We start from the raw sequence: 8,951 nt of genomic DNA, 5'->3' as shown, positions 1-8,951 counted from the left end.
TTGTTTTTCACTTTGTCGATGCTTTTGAATAATTGTGGATCCTTTTCAGGGTGTCTTCTTTCACCAGGTAGTTCTGACCTCTGATGATGTTGATTGGAATCAGCTTCAACTCGCTGATACTTTTGGAAGTGAGCAGATTTCCTTTGCTTGAGTCTACAACATGGAACTCAGTCTGACATGTGGACCCATGGGAGGATTTGACTGCCATCCCTGCGTTGGAGTTGCATCCATCCAATAAGAGACCGAGTAGAAGTGACAGTTCTGTCAGTCGAATATGAGACTTTTAATGGCAGGGTTGTGAGTTTGAGTGCCATTCTGTTTTTCCCTTTTGTAAGGCTTCATGAGCAGAGAGTACAGGGAGTGTTTGAAATGAGCAAGTCTCGCTTTGATTCAGGACTCTGACCTCTCAGCAGCATCTCACTATGAAAGATTGAAATTGATCTCATTTCATTCTCAGCTCGGGGTCTGTGCGGCTCAGTGGCACTTCTGGCTGTCTCCCGCTTCACAATCCATCAGTACTGAGAAAGCAATGGGGTATATTACTCACATGTTGTGTTCTTTAATTTTTGGGAAAACTTGAATGTATGTATTTTCTTCCAAAACAAGGACACCAAGCCACTATTATTGTCGGGCTGAAATAGCTCAGTTGGGAGAGCGTTAGACTGAAGATCTAAAAGTCTCTGGTTCAATCCCGGGTTTCAGCAATTCTGCTTCCTTATGCGTCCCTTGCCTTGGTTCTGATTTTCCGGTTGCACAATTTACTTTGAAATTATTTACCAAACACCAGTGGATTGAATTTGAGAAACAACACAGAGTCATTTGCAGCACAGAAGGTGGTCGTTTGGCCTATCACGTCCATGCTGGCTCTCCCCGGAGCAATCTAGTCAGTTCCACTCACCAGCTCGATCCCTTTCCTCCTGCAAGTTTCTTTCCTTCAAGTATCCATCCAATTTCCTTTTCAAATCATTGATTGTCTCTGCTTCCACCACACTCGTGTGCCAAGACATTACCACCCACAACATAAAAAATTCCACCTCATCAAGGATGGGAAATACTTACATCTTCTCTATTTGCTTATTCTCTATTTCTATGAGAATAGACTGACAGTCAACATGAAAGAAAACCCAAAAATCTTCGAGCAGCATGTAATTGATAAGTGGGTAGTAAGAGGTTGAGTCGGGCCTATGAGGGACAAAAAGGATAATATAAGCTTAGAGGTGCAGGGCAATGTTAATCTACTTAATGAGTACTTTGTATCAGTGATCACTAAGGAAGTGGAATTTGACAAAATATCAGTCGAAGTGAAGAGAGTAGAGTCAATGGAGAGGGTACAAATTGAGAGAGGGAGGTACTAAAAAGGCTGGCTGTGCTTAGGGAAGATAAATCACCTGGTCCGGATGGCTCACATCCCAGGTTGCGAAAGGAAATGCGGATGCAGATAACGGAAGGGTTTGCTATAATCTTCCAATCTTCCCTGGATACGGGGGAGGTGCCAGAGGATTAAACAGTGGCAAATGCGACACCCTTATTCAAGAAAGGGTGTAAGGACAGTCCGGCTAACTACAGGTGAGTTAGATTAACAGCAGCGGTGGGTAAGGTTTTAGAAAGAATAATCAGGGTAAAAAATCAACAGACACTTGGAGAGGTTTGAGTTAATTAAGGAGAGTGAGCATAGATTTATAAATGGGAGTTCATGCTTGACTAATCTAACTGCATTTTTTGATGAACTAACAGAGCAGGTTGATGAAGGGAATGTAGTGGATGTTGTTTATATGGATTTTAAGGAAGCGTTTGACAAGGTACCACATAAAAGGGCGGTTAACAAAATTGAGGTTCGTGGTATAGGAGGGTCAGTGTCCAATTGGATAGAAAATTGGTTTAAGGACAGAAAACAGCGAGTCTTATTAAATGGTTCTTTGTCAGACTGGAGGATAGTCGACAGTGGTGTTCCCCAAGGGTCAGTGCTAGAACCACTGCTTTTTTTGCTCAAGATAAGTGACTTGGATCTTGGAATACAGAGTAGAATCTCAAAATATGCCGATGACACCAAACCTGGAGGAGCGGCAAACAGTGAGGATGATATGAACTGCCTGCAACAGGACAGTGATAGGCTAGCAGAATGGGCAGACAGGTGGCAGATGGAATTTAATAGTGACAAGTGTGAGGTGATGTATTTTGGCATAAGGAATAGGGAGAGGCAATATATACTTAATGGCACAGTTCCAAAGAGTGTACTGGAATAGAGGGACTTGGGGTTCATGTGCATCAATCTTTGAAGGAGGCAAGTCATATTGCGAGAGTGGTTCGCAAAGCATATGGGATCTTGGGCTTTATAAATAGAGGCATTGAGTACAAAAGCAGGGAAGTTATGCTGAACCATTATAAAACTCTGGTTAGGCCCCAATTGGAGTGTTGCTTCCAGTTCTGCTCAGCAGACTTTGGAAAGAATGTGAGGGTCCTTGAGAGGACGCAGAGGCGATTTACCAGAATGGATCCAGGGATGGGGGATTTTAGTTACAAGGTTAGGTTGGAAAAGCTAGGATTATTTTGCCTTTCTCAAAGGAGATTGAGTGGAGAATTGATAGAGGTGTATAACACCTCTAGAGAACAGGCCATCCTGGGCTGGGTATTGTGTAATGAGAAAGGATTAGTTAACAATCTTGTTGTGTGGGGTCCCTTGGGGAAGTGCGTCCATAATATGATAAAATTCTTCATTAAGATGGAGAGTGAGAGAGTTGATTCCGAGACTCGGGTCCTGAATCTAAACAAAGGAAACTATGAAGGTATGAGGCGGGAGTTGGCGATGATAGATTGGGGAACGTTACTTAAAGGGTTGACAGTGGATAGGCAATTGCTAGCATTTAAAGAGCGCATGGATGAATTACAACAATTGTTCATTCCTGTCTGTGCAAAAGTAAAACAGGAAGGGTGGCTCAACTGTGGCTTACAAAAGAAATTAAGGAAAGTATTAGATCCAAGGAGGAGAAATATAAAATGGCCAGAACAAGCAGCAAACCTGAAGATTGTGAGCAGTTTGGAATTTAGCAGAGGAGGACTAAAGGATTGATTAAGAAGGGGGAAATAGAGTATGAGAGTAAGCTAGCAGAGAAAATAAAAACTGACTGTAAGAGCTTCTTTAGATATGTGTAGAGAAAAAGATTAGTGAAGACAAATGTGGGCCCCTTACAGTCAGAAACGGGGGAATTTATAATGGGGAACAAAGAAATGGCAGACCAATTAAATACATACTTTGGATCTGTCTTCACAAAGGAGGATACAAATTATCTCCCAGAAATGTTGGGGAACATAGGGTCTAGTGAGAAGGAGGAACTGTATGAAATCAGTATTAGTAGGGAATGTTTGGGAAATTGATGGGATTGAAGGCCGATAAATTCCCAGGACCTGATAATCTACATCCCAGAGTACTTAAGGAAGTGGCCCTTGAAATAGCAGATGCATTTCTGGTCTTTTTTCAAAATTCTATCGACTCTGGAACAGTTCCAATGGATTGGACGGTAGTTAATGTAACTCCACTATTTAAAAAAAGAGGCAGAAAGAAAACAGCGAATTATATACCGGTTAGCCTGACATCAGTCGTGGGGAAAATGCTGGAGTCCATTATAAAAGATGTAATAGCAGAGTGCAATAATAACTCGTCTCCACTCCTAGTATTTCTAAATCCCACACATTCACTATAATGTGAACAATTATTTCCTGTTGTGTCTCACTCAGATTGATAAACTTCACTGTATTGGAGTGAGGTGACATCTACTGGCGGGAAGCAAGAACTGCAATTAAGCAGCAGAAACTCCACAGTCTGTCAGGGTTAAAGAAACATTGCAATGTGAGGATACAGCGAAGTGGTTTGATTGGGTAGATGGAGACATGATTCCACTTGTGGTGGTGTCTGAAGCAAAGGCCAGAAATACAAAATTGTCATTAATAAAAGAAATGAGGAATTCATGAAAAATGTAGTAATGTAGTGAATGGTTATAATGTGGATAGAATAGAAAGTGAGATTGGATGGACAGAAGCAGTCTGAAAGGATGGCTGAAACAAAAGGTGAGTGCCCTGAAACGTTAACTGTGTTTCTCACAGCACAGATGCTGCCAGAGCTGCTGAACATTTCCAGCACTTTCTGTTTTTATTTCCGCATTTGCAGGATGTTGCTTTGATCTGAAAAAAAAATGGATGATTGGCTGGGGGGTTCCAGTGAAATTCCACAGCAGCTAATAAAGTTTCACTTGTCAATGGCTCGTTGGTCTAGGGGTATGATTCTCGCTTAGGGAGTATGGTTAATTAACATGCGAGAGATCCCGGGTTCAAGTCCCGGACGAGCCCTGGTCTGCTGGCATTTTTAGATTAAGGTTATCTCTTGGTTTCAGCCTTGCAGAAGGTGGAATTGACTTCCATACGGAGCTGGCTTGAGGACCAGACAACTGGATTCAAAGAGCTTGTCGACAAAACTGCAATTAACTAAATGGACAGATCGCCAAGTGGGAAGAGAAAGTTGTTGCTGCAATTGTGACCTGACTCCAAAAACAACAGGACTGGAATGGAATGGAATTCTTCAGTGTTTCTGTTGTTTGGCTTGCATTGACTCATCGATTTTCTTGTTTTTCACTTTGTCGATGCCTTTGAATAATTGTGGATCCTTCTTCAGGGTGTCTTCTTTCACCAGGTAGTTCTGACCTCTGATGATGTTGATTGTAATCAGCTTCAACTCGCTGATAGTTTTGGAAGTGAGCAGATGTCCTTTGCTTGAGTCTACAACATGGAACTCAGTCTGACATGTGGATCCATGTGAGGATTTGAATGCCATCCCTGCGTTGGAGTTGCATCCATCCAATAAGAGACCGAGTAGAAGTGACAGTTCTGTCAGTCGAATATGAGACTTTTAATGGCAGGGTTGTGAGTTTGAGTGCCATTCTGTTTTTCCCTTTTGTCAGGCTTCATGAGCAGAGAGTACAGGGAGTGTTTGAAGTGAGCAAGTCTCGCTTTGATTCAGGACTCTGACCTCTCAGCAGCATCTCACTATGAAAGATTGAATTTGATCTCATTTCATTCTCAGCTCGGGGTCTGTGCGGCTCAGTGGCACTTCTGGCTGTCTCCCGCTTCACAATCCATCAGTACTGAGAAAGCAATGGGGAATATTACTCACATGTTGTATTCTTTAATTTTTTGGAAAACTTGAATGTATGTATTTTCTTCCAAAACAAGGACACCAAGCCACTATTAATGTATGGCTGAAATAGCTCAGTTGGGAGAGCGTTAGACTGAAGATCTAAAAGTCCCAGGTTTCAGCAATTTTGCTTCCTCATGCGTCCCTTGCCTTGGTTCTGATTTTTCGGTTGCACAATTTACATTGAAATTATTTACCAAGTACCAGTGGATTGAATTTGAGAAACAACACAGAGTCATTTACAGCACAGAAGTTGCTGTAGTCTAGTCAGTAATCTAGTCAGTTCCACTCACCTGCTCGATCCCTTTCCTCCTGCAAGTTTCTTTCCTTCAAGTATCCATCCAATTTCCTTTTCAAATCATTGATTGTCTCTGCTTCCACCACACTCGTGGGCCAAGTCATTACCACCCACAACAAAAGAAAGTTCCACCTCATCAAGGATGGGAAATACTTTCATCTTCTTTATTTGCTTATTCTCTATTTCTATGAGAATAGACTGGCAGTCAACATGAAAGGAAACCCAAAAATCTTCGAGCAGCATGTAAATGATAAGTGGGTAGTAAGAGGTTGAGTCGGGCCTATTAGGCACAAAAAGGATAATATAAGCTTAGAGGTGCAGGGCAATGTTAATCTACTTAATCACTAAGGAAGTGGAATTTGACAAAATATCAGTCGAAGTGAACAGAGTAGAGGCAATGGAGAGGGTACAAATTGAGAGAGGGAGGTACTAAAAAGGCTGGCTGTGCTTAGGGTAGAGAAATCACCTGGTCTGGATGGCTGGCATCCCAGGTTGCGAAAGGAAATGCGGATGCAGATAATGGAAGAGTTTGCCATAATCTTCCAATCTTCCCTGGATACGGGGGAGGTGCCAGGAGTAAACAGTGGCAAATGCGACGCCCTTATTCAAGAAAGGGTGTAAGGACAGTCCGGCTAACTACAGGCTAGTTAGATTAACAGCAGCGGTGGGTAAGGTTTTAGAAAGATTAATCAGGGTAAAAAATCAACAGTCACTTGGAGAGGTTTGAGTTAATTAAGTAGAGTGAGCATGGATTTATAAATGGGAGTTCATGCTTGACTAATCGAACTGCATTTTTTGATGAGCTAACAGAGCAGCTTGCTAAAGGGAATGCAGTGGATGTTGTTTATATGGATTTTAAGGAAGCGTTTGACAAGGTACCACATAAAAGTGGGGTTTACAAAATTGAGGTTCGTGGTATAGGAGGGTCAGTGTCCAATTGGATAGAAAATTGGTTTAAGGACAGAAAACAGGGAGTCTTATTAAATGATTCTTTGTCAGACTGGAGGATAGTCGACAGTGGTGTTCCCCAAGGGTCAGTGCTAGAACCACTGCTTTTTTTGCTAAAGATAAATGAGTTGGATCTTGGAATATTGAGTAAAATCTCAAAATATCCCGATGACAACAAACTTGGAGGAGTGGCAAACAGTGAGGATGATATGACTGCCTGCAACAGGACAATGATAGGCTAGCAGAATGGGCAGACAGGTGGCAGATGGAATTTAATAGTGACAAGTGTGAGGTGATGTATTTTGGCATAAGGAATAGGGAGAGGCAATATTTACTTAATGGCACAGTTCTAAAGTGTGTGTTGGAATAGAGGGACTTGGGGTTCATGTGCATCAATCTTTGAAGGTGGCAAGACATATTGCGAGAGTGGTCAGCAAAGCATATGGGATCTTGGGCTTGAAAAAAAGAGGCATTGAGTACAAAGCAGGGAAGTTATGCTGAACCATTATGAAGCTCTGGTTAGGCCCCAGTTGGAGTGTTGCTTCCAGTTTTGCTTGCCACACTTAAGAAAGAATGTGAGCGTCCTTGAGAGGATGCAGAGGAAATTCACCAGAATGGATCCAGGGATGGAGGATTTTAGTTACAAGGTTAGGTTGGAAAAGCTAGGGTTGTTCTACCTGCATCAAAGGAGAGTGAGGGGAGAATTGATAGATGTGTTTTCGGCTATGACAGTTTTAAATAAGTTGGCAAGGAAACATTGTTCCCGTTAATTATTGGTACAAGGACTAGGGGACACAGATTGAAGGTTTTGGACAGGAGGTACAGGGGGAATGTGCGCAAGAACTTTCTTACACTGATTGGTGATGATCTGTAACTCGCTGCCCACGAGGGCGGTGGAAATGGAGACAATCGAGGATTACAAAAGGAATTTGAATGGGCACTTGAAGGAAATAATTTTACAGGGCTATGGGGATCGAGCAGACAAGTAATAACTCTTCTCCACTCCTAGTATTTCTAAATCCCACACATTCACTATCATGTGAACAATTCTTTCCTGTTGTGTCTTTCTCAGATTTGTAAACTTCACTGTATTGGAGTGAAGTGACATCTACTGGCAAGAAACAAGAACTGCCGTGATGAGATCAGCCATGATTGTATTGAATGGCAGAGCAGGCTCGAGTGGCTGACTTGCCGACTCCGGCTCTTCGTTCTTATGTTCATAGAATCATACAGCACAGAAGGAGGCCATTCGGCCCCATTGTGCCTCTGCTGACTCTCTGACAAAAAGATGCAATTAGTCCAACCCCCTGCCTATTTCCCCATAATCCTGGAGAATTTCACTTTGAAATATTTGTCCAATTCCTTTCTGAAAGTTATAATTGAATCTGTTTTCACCACCCTGTCAGACAATTCATTCCAAATCCGAATCAGTTACTGGGTAAAAAGATCTCTCCTCACCTCCCCTTGACATCTTTGGCCAATTATTTTAAATCTGTGTCCTCTGGTTACTGACCCCCAGGACAGTGGAAACAGTTTCTCCCTCTCTACCCTATGAAAATCCTTCATGATTCTGAACACCTCTATTAAATCTTCCCTTAACCTTCTCTACTCTGAGGAGAACAATCCCAGCTTCACCAGCCTGTCCAGAGAACTGACACCCCTCATCTCTGGTATCATTCCAGTAAATCTCCTCTGAACTGTCTCAGAAGCTTTGATGTCCTTTCTAAAGCCTGGTGCCCAGAACTGGACACATTACTCGAGCTGAGATCGAGCCAGCGACGCCCACATCCCACGAACGAATTAAAAAACGCTCCCGAACCAGTCCCCAATTCTGAAGCATTTTTCGACGCTCCCTGCCCAGTCCCCAAATCTTATTCAATTATAGGGACTCCCTGCCCAGTCCCCAATTCTTATCCATTTACAGACGCTTCCTGACCAGTACCCAAATCTTATTCATTTAGAGACGCTCCCTGCCCAGTCCTCCAATTCTTATCCATTTGCAGACGCTCCCTGCCCAGTCCCCAATTCTTATCCATTTATGGACGCCGTTTCGGGAAGCCTCACCGGGAAAAGCTTCACCACCGCCATCCGCAGGGATACAGATGGGATTGTTCCATCTTATTGTGGCCCTGAGGCCCTGCTCCAGCTGTGTGAGCCCGCAAAGTCTTCTCGCACTTTGTGAATATCCCGCTCCAACTCCGAACCCGCAACTCTTGCTGCTGACAAAGCTCTCTACCGCGCCTGCGCGCCCCGCTGCTGTCACAGATAGGGCGGATTCTAGGCCGCTGAGCATTCTGGGTATCACACCTGTCATTAATGCTATTCTTTCAGCTGAAAGGTTTTATTACGTACATTTCATGTCCTGGAATCGTCGTGAGTGTTTTCTTTTGCACCTGTCAGTGCCTGGGAGGATAGAGTCAGCTTCACTTTGTAGCCATGAGTTTCTGGTGTGAGAAAGTGGTGTTTAACTCAGTATATTTCAGTTTTTGGTCTGTGACTGTGGGTATTATTCAGTACTTGTTT

General features: G+C 43.0%; 2 non-coding genes across 2 annotated transcripts; both read left to right on the top strand.

Moving 5' to 3' along the window:
- Positions 1-631: 631 nt before the first annotated feature.
- trnaf-gaa (transfer RNA phenylalanine (anticodon GAA)) lies at positions 632-704 on the top strand. Its single transcript has one exon. It is a non-coding gene; the product is annotated as a tRNA-Phe (tRNA).
- Positions 705-4,252: 3,548 nt separating this feature from the next.
- Positions 4,253-4,341, top strand: trnap-agg (transfer RNA proline (anticodon AGG)). The gene is given in 2 exon segments: positions 4,253-4,288; positions 4,306-4,341. It is a non-coding gene; the product is annotated as a tRNA-Pro (tRNA).
- Positions 4,342-8,951: the final 4,610 nt, after the last annotated feature.

Source organism: Heterodontus francisci, unplaced genomic scaffold (genome assembly GCF_036365525.1).
Source record: "Heterodontus francisci isolate sHetFra1 unplaced genomic scaffold, sHetFra1.hap1 HAP1_SCAFFOLD_221, whole genome shotgun sequence".
NCBI lineage: Eukaryota > Metazoa > Chordata > Chondrichthyes > Heterodontiformes > Heterodontidae > Heterodontus > Heterodontus francisci.
The sequence above is the reverse complement of the archived record's forward strand: the minus strand, read 5'-3'. Positions and strand labels throughout refer to the sequence as shown.